The sequence below is a fragment of the Octopus bimaculoides genome, chromosome 20 (assembly GCF_046866305.1).
Source record: "Octopus bimaculoides isolate indiv1 chromosome 20, ASM4686630v1, whole genome shotgun sequence".
Classification (NCBI taxonomy): Eukaryota; Metazoa; Mollusca; class Cephalopoda; order Octopoda; family Octopodidae; genus Octopus; species Octopus bimaculoides.
The window spans coordinates 18,285,708-18,297,448 of NC_142947.1; the positions used below are offsets into that span (position 1 = coordinate 18,285,708).

Sequence of the window (11,741 nt, forward strand, 5' to 3'; positions counted from 1 at the left end):
CGGAAATTCATTGAGTTCTCTTTTTACATTATTAGTCGTATTAGACGCCCAGCAATCTAAAGTCGCGTGAAATGTTGATTTAGCATCTACTAAGTTAGAAAATGAGAAAATAACATAGTAACAACAACAACAAAACTAAACAAAAAACAAACAAGCAGAAATACAAACGCAACAACAAAAATAGAATAAAATAAAATATAAACTGTAGCGGCAATGAGTAAACGTTCGGTGAAAGTGAAGAATTTAGCTCCTATGGGAAAATGAGCTATCCAAACAACAACAAAAAGAGAGAGAGGTCTTTAAACTTTTCTTCTTCACTTCCGTAAGCAGCAGTATTACAGCAGCTGGTATTGGCAGTTCTTTTTACACACACACACACACACACACACACACACACACACACACACACACACACACACACACACACACATAGGTACATACATACATACATACATACATACATACGTACAAACATACGTACGTACGTACTTACATCTATATATTCATAAATATAAATGTACACACGCATGTGTGTGTGTGAGAGAGTGTTATGTTGTGTGCGTGTGTGTACACATACATATCTGCCGAATATATACATATACACATCTGTACATATATAATTATATACACTCACACGCACAGACACAGACACAGACCGACACACACACACACACATATATATACATACATGTGTACATATACACACACATGAATTTGTTTATATATACATGTACACACACACACACATGTATATATGTATGAATATATATATGTATGTATGTATGTATGCGTATATGTGTGTACCTTTGCGTATTTCTACGTATCTGTCAAAATATGAATCTTGCCTATGTGCGCGTTCACGTGCATATCTCTCTACATGCATGTGTCTATGTCTGTGCATATAGGTGTGTGTATTTGTGCATGCGTGCGCGCGCACGTGTGTATATATTTCTGGAATATGGAGGGGCAGCAGACTTTTATTGTTGTATTGGGACACGCTTGCAACTGTTTTTGGAGCTTTATTAGTGAAACTATGTCGTTCGTTAGTAGATCTGGTTGCTAATAGATACACCCCTTCTTCGTAGAAGGCAACTATTTAAACATCTAGTACTTATGTGTGTACTTATGCATATGTGAGCAACAAAGACTACGATGCCGACAGGAAACTCTTGTTCCTGGAGATGCTGTATCACTACTGCACTCGACGTCGGAGTTTAGACACTTGGTTCGGCCTTAGATCTCATTGTATCTACGTATTTTCTGTATGACCCTTTTCCCTTCACATCTTACCGATCATACATACATACATACATACATATATATATATATCGAGAGAGAAAGAGAGAGAGAGAGAGAGAGAGAGAGAGACATATATATATATATATATATATATTATTATTATTATTATTATTATTATTATTATTATTATTATTATTATTATTATTACATGTATACATGTGTTTATTGTAGATATCATTAAAACATGACTCTTTTTAAATATTTCTATGTAAGACCTTTTCGGTTAATTTGGAACAATAAAGTTCTTAGGTGTGTCGAAGTTTCTAGACAGTATCAGTTTAATCCTCTAAGTGGTTATTACAGGAGATTGTTAATGCCAACTTAAATTGCACAGAAATCGTGGGTTGACTTTATACTTATTGCCAGATTTGGTAATTCTCTTCTGACCATTAGATCCGGACTTCTTTCAGTAATGATTATGATAATTTTTATACTTTATATTTTCTATAAATATAACTTCTATTGATGTAAGTCTGAATGGGTGTGATATATGTGATATATATATATATATATATATATATATATATATATATATATATATATATATGTGTGTGTGTGTGTGTGTGTCGTCGAATGTATTGAACCCAATTCTTGCAAATGGGACTGTGAATGTCTAGAAACGTCGGTTATCGATTTCGGAAATCTGTTGCTCCGAACGAACTGTAAAAAGCTAATGAGAAAATGTGTAAAACTTAAAATAAAAGAGTAAAACTTGAACATAGTCGTGTATTTCGTAAAATATACATAAACATATATGAATGCAGACCTATACAGACACAGATAAATGTATACACACAGGTACACATTCACACACATACATATAGAAATAGGCAAATAGACAGATAGATAGCGAGATAGACAGACAAACAGACATATAGACAGGCAGACAGACAGACAGTCAGACTGATAGATAGATAGATAGATAGATAGATAGATAGATAGATAGATAGGTTTCTTTATTAGTCACACAGGGCTCAACACAGAGGGGACAATATACAAATGTAGAGTTTTTTTCTTTTCGAGGGGGGCGAAAACAAAGCAGAAAAAAAAACAAAAGTGGGGACAACGATGAAAAAAAAACATCGCAAAACGTTTGGGGTATTTACAAAAAATACGAAATAATACAGAAAATTCCCAATAAATGGGGAGGTTATCCGTGGAAAGAAAAACCTACGAAAAGACCACGGTAACCTCGGTCCTTAGTGTCACAGTTTGTTAAATAAAATTTCTTTTATTTATGCAAGATAGATAGATAGGAAAAGTTTGCTGTTGCTGAGGCCGGACGCTAGGCTAGCGTTTGTAGAGAATTTTATTTGAGTTTGGCAAACACAGCTCGGCGGTGTTTATAATGTAAAGGGCATGTTTATCTTGTAACATAGAATACAGAAGTAGCCTGCAAGGGTGGTGAAGGAAGAGGAGAAGCGGGAGTGAGAAACTAACCAACGGTGCATATCTATCTATCTATCTATCTATCTATCTATCTATCTATATATATATATATATATATATATATATATATATATATATATATATATATATATATATAGGTTACACAAATTTTGGGTAAAACCTCCACTTTTACCCGCTCCCATTGATTGCACCTAGTATAGCACTAGCGTAGCAATAATTGGGTACCCTCCCAGCAGTATACTGGATAGATACTATCCCTTAGTGGGTTGTACCCCCAACCCCTAACTCTCTCACGATATATACACACACACAAGCATCAAACATATACATGTCATACACACACAAACACACATATATATATATATATATATATATATATATATATGTAATGTTTGTATTATCAATTGGCTGTGTTAAATAAACTTACTTGTCAAGATTTTGTCGTTATAAGCCATCTTCTTCTAAGGCAGAGTCCCGTTCCATGTTATTGCTGTTGTTGCTCTTGTTCTTGTTGTTGTTGTTGTTAATTGTTGCGGGTTAGGGAGGTGTGTCCAGTAATCCAATACTCCGAACGAGAATGTAGTTTCTTCTTGTCAAATATTTATCATAATAACTATTTTGGCCAAACTAATTTACCGCGTTGATCATGACCTGTAATGAGCCTCGTTTCATCTGTTTAGATCTGTTTAGCGTTGCTGTTAATTCATTTTATTTTTTATTTTTATTTATTTATCATGCGTAATTGGTCTTTCAGTCGTTAACATTTTCTTGGGGATTTGTGTGGCGTATTGTAGTTTGGATAAAGTTTATTTGGTGTGCTCCTCTGTAACGTAGAGAAAGATGGGGAAGAGGAGGCTGAGAGATAGAGAGAAAGAAGGAGAGAGAGAGAGAGAGAGACGCAAAGACACGAATATGTAAGGGTAGACAGATGAGGACATAAAAACAAGGATTGGGAAAGATTGTTGCCTTCAGGATGTTCAAAATTATTTAGATATCGCAGACCTTGCTAAAATCTTTAATGCAAATATTGAAGACGTTTTTGCTGGATGCGTGTGAGAAACATGGCGAGTTATAAAGTTCTCCATCGACAAACTATAAACTTTTATGAATAGATGTCTCCAGAACATCCTTTGAGTGAGATGGTTAGACGGATTTACAAACAAAGGCTTGTGAATGCAGGTGAACCAGCAGCCAACCGAAGCCTAGATCAAGAAAGGGAAATGGGGTTAGTGAGACACCCTATGGATACCTGTTTCCAACATTACAAAGCAAACCCTCTGATGGAAACCTAAAGGAAGACAGAAGCGTGGCAGACCAAAATCAACATGGAGAAGGTCCACAAAAACTAAAGAACTGGCAGACGGCTACACCAGGTAACAACTGCAATCCATTGCCAAAGATCGAGAATGATGGATGTCTCTTGTTGGTGCCCTATGATCTACAAAGAGTCAAAGGAATTAAAGAGATCAAAAATGATGTATCGTTAGAGCAGTGGATAGACTGCCTCGAGTTTTTGTTCCATCTGTTTATGCCCTGAGTTCAGATCCGGCAGAGATCAACTTTGCTTCTCATCCTTTCGAAGTCGATAAAAAAAAAAAGCGTCCAAGCAGGGTGGTGGATTGGCGAAAATGTTAAAGAATCGAAAAAAAAAAATACCTTGTGGTATTTGTTTTGGTCCTTTGTATTCTGATAGGAAATCCTGTGACGATATTGGTTGCTGCGAAGTTGTATTAACCCAAGACAGCGGCCTTCTCCTTTCATTTATATCAGTGTCGCCTTAAATCAGATTTAAGATGCTCTTAGTATTTTCACTTTGGTTTATAAGGGAGGTATTTTTAAAGTTACGAAGTACACATGTTCCTCAACAATTCGGGACATTAAGAATTAAAAAATCTGGTTAATGTATTTTATGGCTGATTCAGAGAAAAGGAAAAATGCTGGTGTACGAATAATAGTTTAAAGAAAAAAATTCTTTTAAACATTCGGAACTAGCTGTAGTGTTATTTACGTGGTTGAGTAAATAAAGCGAGTTGAAAGTAATCTCCTTTTGGAGCCACTGGTCACTGAAAAGGCCAAGCAGTTTCACGGAAATATGGGTATGATGAGGGCTTGCGTGTTTTAAATTGTAAACTTAATTTGTCTGGCGAAAATTAATCGGCGGAAACTCATATTCTCGGAAAATACAGTTACATATGTAATTACTTGATTTAAAAAATGATTTTAGCTCCTTCATCGGTTACGACGACAAGGGTTCCAGTTGACCTGGTCGACGGAAAAGTCGGCTCGTGAAATTAACTTGCAAGTGACTGAGCACTTCCACAGGCACACGTACCCTTAAGCCTTTAGTATTTAAACCGGCCATACCTGGTCCAAATATTTTACCTGGTCTATATTCAAACTAGCTAGATCTGGCCTCTCATACCAACCCTAAACATCATTCTAAAATTATGCTATTATATCATTGAAATCTCAAAGCTACGAGATAATGGACGATTAATTCAAGACTGTGTGAATGAATAAGCATTACATTTGACAGAATAATTTGAATGCTAAAGGGTTCGTAGTTCTCAGGGAGATTCAGCGTAACACAGACAGTGGCAAGGCTGATCCTTTGAAATTCAGGTACTACTTACTTTTGTCAACTGAGTAGACTGAAGCACCGCGAAATAAAGTGTCTTGCTGAAGGGTACAGCGTGCCGCCGGGAATCGAAATCATGACCTTATGACCGTGAGCAGCACTGCCCCTCCCCCCGATTTATAATGCGAATAAAAAAGGATTTTTCTACAAGTGCTTACCTCGTGTGGCTTCGGTTACTAAAAGTGAGACGGGACCTGTAGGATTTAAATTTGATAAAGGAAATGAAAGATGTAAATTTCTTAGGAAAGAAGGCCCCTAACAGAGTAGCTACATTTCTTGATATTGGCGAGCGTAACACTCTTAATAATGTATCTGAAGTAATGAGTGTTCAAGTAACGATCAGCAATTTTAAGAAGAAAAAAAAACAATCTAGAAAGCGGGCGGATATCAAGGAGACGTTGAAGAAGGCAGGGAGTAGAAGCGATTCCTAGAGTTTATACTCCTACTCAACACCACTCTCTACTGCTGCTGCTGCTGCTGCTGCTGATGATGATGATGACGATGATGATGATGAGGATGATGGTGATGGTGGTGGTGACGATGATGATGATGATGATGATGATGATGATGATAGCGGTAGTAGTACTTGTAGTACAGGTGGTGCTGGTAGTGTTGGTGGTGGTTTTTGACTCTGCACTGGTGGTAGATGAAATAAAATGAAATTTAAAAAAAAGTTTGTAATACTATAAGGTCTTTAGTAAAATTCTAATCAAGCAATTATTTTAAGTGACGTATATTTAGTTTAATAAGGGAAGTGAAATTGATATTTTTGTACTACATATAAAGACCCTTTTATCAAGTTTATATAATTAATAAATATTTAAGTTAAGTAAAATGAAATAAATTCAGTACATAAATTAGGAAAAACACCACCCATCGGGTGACCCCAAACACGAAAAGCAGTGTTTCTCTTAGTTGGTTAAATATCGGGTGTTAGTCTGAAGTCTTGTAGGATAAACACAGGTTAACATTTGTTATTTTGATCGATTTGCTTTTCATACTTAATTTATCTACAGATACCTTCAAATATAATTATAGGCCTTGCTCCGCTAATTTCCAGAAAAGATATAATACTTGGCGAGCAATGTTTAGCACACAAATTCACTGTTACAGATATGGACACTATTTTATCACTTTCGTGTTCGGAGTGATACCGTTGTTTTCTGTTTTGAATTTATGAGAGTGAGACAAAACCTAAAAAAAAAAAAAATAAGGAAAAAAAAAACATTAATCCCATTAGAAATATTAGAGACGAAGTCAAGTGGTTCAGTAAACATTGGTAATTGGTAAATTTGATTGTTGTAAGGAGAGAAAGTCTCAAATTTCGAACAAAAGTGCTTTGACTGAATGGTTAAAAAGTTAAAAAGGTGGAGACAGGAAGAAGCCGAAGCCGAGGAAGTGATAGCTATAAATGAGAGATGTAGAGAGTGAGAAGGACGGTGGGGGGGGGGGGGGGTCGAGACAGAAGTGATTGGTGTGAGAAGCAGCGTGAGATATGAATTAAGACAAACCAACGTGATTATGTAATAGGTAGAAGAAAGAATGTCTGGAAGTCTCACGCAGTTGCTAACAAAAAACAAAAAAAAAAAAAAAGGTTAGTGACACGAAGAAAACTCAGGTTTACCACTAAAAGTGTTTTTGAATTTGGAGTTTTGATTACATACACATAATATAAATGTAGGAGTGGCTGTGTGGTAAGTAGCTCGCTTACCAACCACATGGTTCCGGGTTCAGTCCCACTGCGTGGCACCTTGGGCAAGTGTCTTCTACTATAGCCTCGGGCTGACCAAAGAGCCTTGTGAGTGGATTTGGTAGATAGAAACTGAAAGAAGCCCGTCGTATATATATATATATATATATATATATATATATATATATATGTATGCGTGATTGTGTGTCTCTGTTTGTCCCCCCACCATCGCTTGACAATCGATGCTGGTGTGTTTACGTCCTTGTAACTTAGCAGTTCGGCAAAAAAAGACCGATAGGCTTACAAAGAATAAGTTCTGGGGTCGATTTTCTCGATTAAAGGCGGTGCTCCAGCATGGCCACAGTCAAATGACTGAAACAAGTAAAAGTGTATGTAAGTATGTATGTTGTGTATTTAAAGTGATATGCAGTAATCCCTCGAATATCGCGGGTGTTACGTTCCAAGCCCCTCCCCCCGCAATAGGTGAAATCCGCGACGCAGAAGCAGTACTGTTCTGTATACTTTATTATTATTTTTATAATTTGTATATATTTATTTTATTATAAATGCAAAACAACACCACGGAATGATCGACGTAAGCTTAAATAATAAACCGTGATTGGTGAACCGCGATATGTGAACCACGATTTTTCCGATTCCAATACTCTTTGGACTCGATAATTATACCATATGTCTCCAGCTTCAAATCCCCGTTTCTGGCAAAGTTTCCAGTGTAAAACATTTACAACCTGGTCGTGCCTCCATTTCTTATATTCCTCCAGTGCTAACTTTGGGCAATCTACCACAATAATAATAATAATAATAATAATAGTAATATGGATATATATATATATATATATATATATATATATATATATATATATATATATCCATATTACACACACACACACATATATATATATATATATATATATATATGTGTGTGTGTGTGTGTGTGAGTATGTGTGTGTGTATGTATGCATGTATGTATATAGAAAGTCTCGTAAGGTGGCATGTGCCCGCAATCTCAGATATACGCCGTGCATTTAAGAATGCGGGGGCGTTCTGCATCTACGAAACTTTAAATCATGTGGAGCTGAGTCAATTTGTTATTATATACTTACAGCTTACAACTAAATGTGTTGACTTTTTTCGTTTCTTCTACAACTCAACGCCCCCCCCCCCCTCACCATATCTAGACGTTTTGCTGGAAACATGGCGAGTTATAAAGTTCTCCATCAACAAAGTATAAACTTTTATGAATAGATGTCTCCAGAACATCCTTTGGATGAGATGGTTAGACAGATTTACAAACAAAGGCTTGTGAATGCAGGTGAACCAGCAGCCAATCGAAACTTAGAAAAGCGGAAAATTCGTGAAATGCTGTTTTATATTTTCACCAAATCTATTTGAGGTAAACAATAAGCGTCACAAAGGGTGATATCATACTAACACTCACACATGTTCAGAAAGTTCGATAACGGAAACAACGAATTACAAACCACCTATCACACAGTTTATTGATGATCTAACTTGTGGTGTTATGGGCTGTGATGAGTTATGTGTTGTTGGTGGAGAGAAATGAAGCAAACGGAAGTGAAGCCGGACCGGAAGGGCCAGACAGGAAGTCGGACACACGTGGTCGAAGGCCAGCACGTGGGGGAGTCAGAAGACAAACAGCTTACGAGAAAGACGTGTTTTGATCTAGAGCGGTCGTTTACTCCGCCGCGGTCGACAAGGTAAGGTCCAACGTTTAATTCTGTCCTTTTGCTTCTTGTTGTCTTTTTCCTCCATCACACCACATAACTAAAGCTTGTTAGTTTTGCCTTCAAATTTACCGCTTTTCTAGCGACCACCCTGTATATATATGAACGATGTGAGTAAACAAACGAGCGGAAATAACCCCCACCACATACATTTGGAGTTGTATTTATTTAGCAATAGCTTGACATAGTTCCTCATGTTACTTGGAGTTTCCTGGACATGAAAGAACGCCCATCCCTTCGGACATTCGAAGGCGAAGTGAAGAAAAAAAATGGTTTATTTATTAGTCTTTATTACAGAAAAAATTTAACCCTCATTGGTCAGTTCGGGTTGCATTGATGTAGAAATAACTTTGCCACATTAGATAATGGGTGAAAATACTTCAAGCCGTAGAACTGAACCCAGAACCACGTGGTTGGTGAAATGATGCCAAACGTTTTGCTTTTTCATTTTTACTTTAATCTATCTATCTATAAAGTATCAAAGATTATAATATTAGACCATGTGAGACTTCTGATAACAGGCTGCTATCCGCTCTCACAAAAATCAACCAGAGCAAACAAGACCGAGCGCTCTAGGAGGCAATAATGATAATAATAATAGTGTAAGTGTGAAGGCAGAACACCTACAAAAATCAGTATTGCTTGGAACTGCAAGAATTTTTCGCAGAGTTCTTGAAGCATGACCAGTAAACAAGTGTCACCTTAGCCTGCTGGCTGTGGACAGCTGACACTTTCCATCATACCCAGCAAAATAAGCTGAGAGTTTTCATCAAATAATAATAATAAATTCTTTACTGCCCACAAGGGGCTAAACATAGAGGGGACAAACAAGGACAGACAAAGGGATTAAGTCGATTATATCGACCCCAGTGCGTAACTGAATAATTATAATAATATCATAATTATTATTATTATTATTATTGTTGTTAATATTATTATTATTGTTGTTGTCTTGCGCATAAACACACACATCGCCTGGTTTGAGATTTGAACCCGCGATCCCTCGGCTGCGAGTCCGCTGCTCTAACCACTAGGCCATGTGCCTCCACATCACTCCTATAGCACTAATAATTTTTTAACAAAGGCAGCCAATATTGTTATAACAAAATCAATTTAGAAATCAGAGATCATCGAACCTTGTGCCAAAATTAGAAACCAATAAATAAAAAATCTTGGAGTTTACGACATCGCTTTAGAGCAAAAGAAAAAAAGACAATGCAAAAAGTAAAACAGCCTTCCTGGCAATCAAACAAAACTGAAAGTGATGTCTTAAACTCAATGGTCCTTCAGTGATTGTTGTGATAAAACAAGCGCTTCGCTCAGTGATTAGAGCAACAGGCTTCCAATCATGAGGTAGTGACTTCGATTCCCAGACCGGGCTGTGTGTTGTGGTCTTGAGCAAGACACTTTATTTCATGTTGCTGCAGTTCATACAGCTGTAGAAATGAGTTGTGACATCACTGGTGCCAAACTGTATCAAACTTTGCCTTTCTCTTTGATAACATCGGTGGCGTGAAGAGGTGGGGGGGGGGGGGCTAGCATGCAAGGGCAACTGCTGGTCTTCCATAAACAACCTTGCCCAGATTTGTGCCTTGGAGGAGGTGCAATGCCATGGTCATTCATGACCGAAAGGGGCTCTTTACCTTTTTTTTTGTTTTTTACATTTTATTATCAGAAAAAGAAGCTGAAAATAAATAGGATGTAAGAAGTATTTTTTTCAATAGGTAAATTAGTACTAAAGATGTACTCATGTTACTAAATGGGTAACACGTGCATCATTTGATCTCAAATGGAGTTGCAAATTATTCAAGAAACATTTCATTGTAAACAATAATTGTGATTGTCTGTTCAAATTAATCCATGACTTTTTGTCTTTGCTGCCCGTTAATATATGTTTATATTTGAGAGTATATGTACCCGAGTGTGGATGTGCATGTGGGAGGAGCGTTTGTGTGTTATTTCTTTGTTGCCCACAAGGGGATAAACATGTGTGCGCGTGTGTATGCGTACGTGTGTGTGTGTGTGAGTATGCGTGCGCACGTGTGTGTGTGGTGTGTGTGTGGTGTATGTGTGTGTGTGTGGTGTGAGTGTGTGTGGTGTGTGAAGGAGAGACGCAAGCTGTACGACATCCGCAGAAGACTACAATTTGTTTACGTAGATGACTTGGTTGAGAAGAGAAATATACACAGATGAATGAAGACGTTTAACGAAGGGGAAACCAGTATTGAAGACAAAAGACGCAATGGAAGTCCATCAAGTGCAGCCAATTACAATAATCGTCAGCGAATGGATGACTTGATTCACACAGACAAATGAGTCACACATATTTTTAAGCTTGTTGCACAACTGGGCTATGGTTACAATGCATTACAGAAGGTTGTGGAAGGCTAAAAGTAACAGAAAGTGCATGCAAAGTGAGCACATCGGCAGCTTACAGCCCATCTAAAAGAGAGAAGGAAGAAAGTCTGCTCTGATCTGCTGGAAGCGTTTGAAGCCAATGAAAACACGTTCCCACTCCCCACCCCCGATCCCGTCGGGTTCAATGACTAGTTCTGCCTGTTTTGGACAGACTACTGTTTGTTTCAGTTCTTGCAACCATTCAGCATCCTTCTTGTGCTCCTTGTCTTTGCTCCAGATGTCACTCCAAAACTTTTGACTTTCAATGTTATCTGGTGTCAACTTTTCATCTGTACACTCTCCATTTATTTCTTTGTAGCGGTAGTTCGTCCGTCTTCACGTTCTAAGTTCAAATTCCACCGAGGTCGACTTTATCTTTCATCCTTCCAGGGTCGATAAAATAAATATCAGTTGAACACTGAGGTCGATGTAATTAACTTATCCCCTCCCCGATCGTTCTGGCCTTGTGCCAAAATTTGAAATCATTATTATTATTATTGTTGTTGTTGTTGTTAAAGTGAAAATTATTATTATTATTATT

At 37.3% G+C, this 11,741-nt stretch overlaps 1 protein-coding gene across 1 annotated transcript in view; it reads right to left on the reverse strand.

Annotated features, from left to right (window-relative positions):
• The window catches only part of LOC106867209 (uncharacterized), a 200,241-nt gene extending 196,708 nt beyond the window's left edge, over window positions 1-3,533 (reverse strand). The window contains exon 1 of the mRNA XM_089338161.1: window positions 3,137-3,533. The gene's annotated coding sequence lies outside the window, so the exon portion shown is untranslated. The remainder of the gene's footprint in view (window positions 1-3,136) is intronic.
• Between the last annotated feature and the right edge of the window lie 8,208 nt (window positions 3,534-11,741).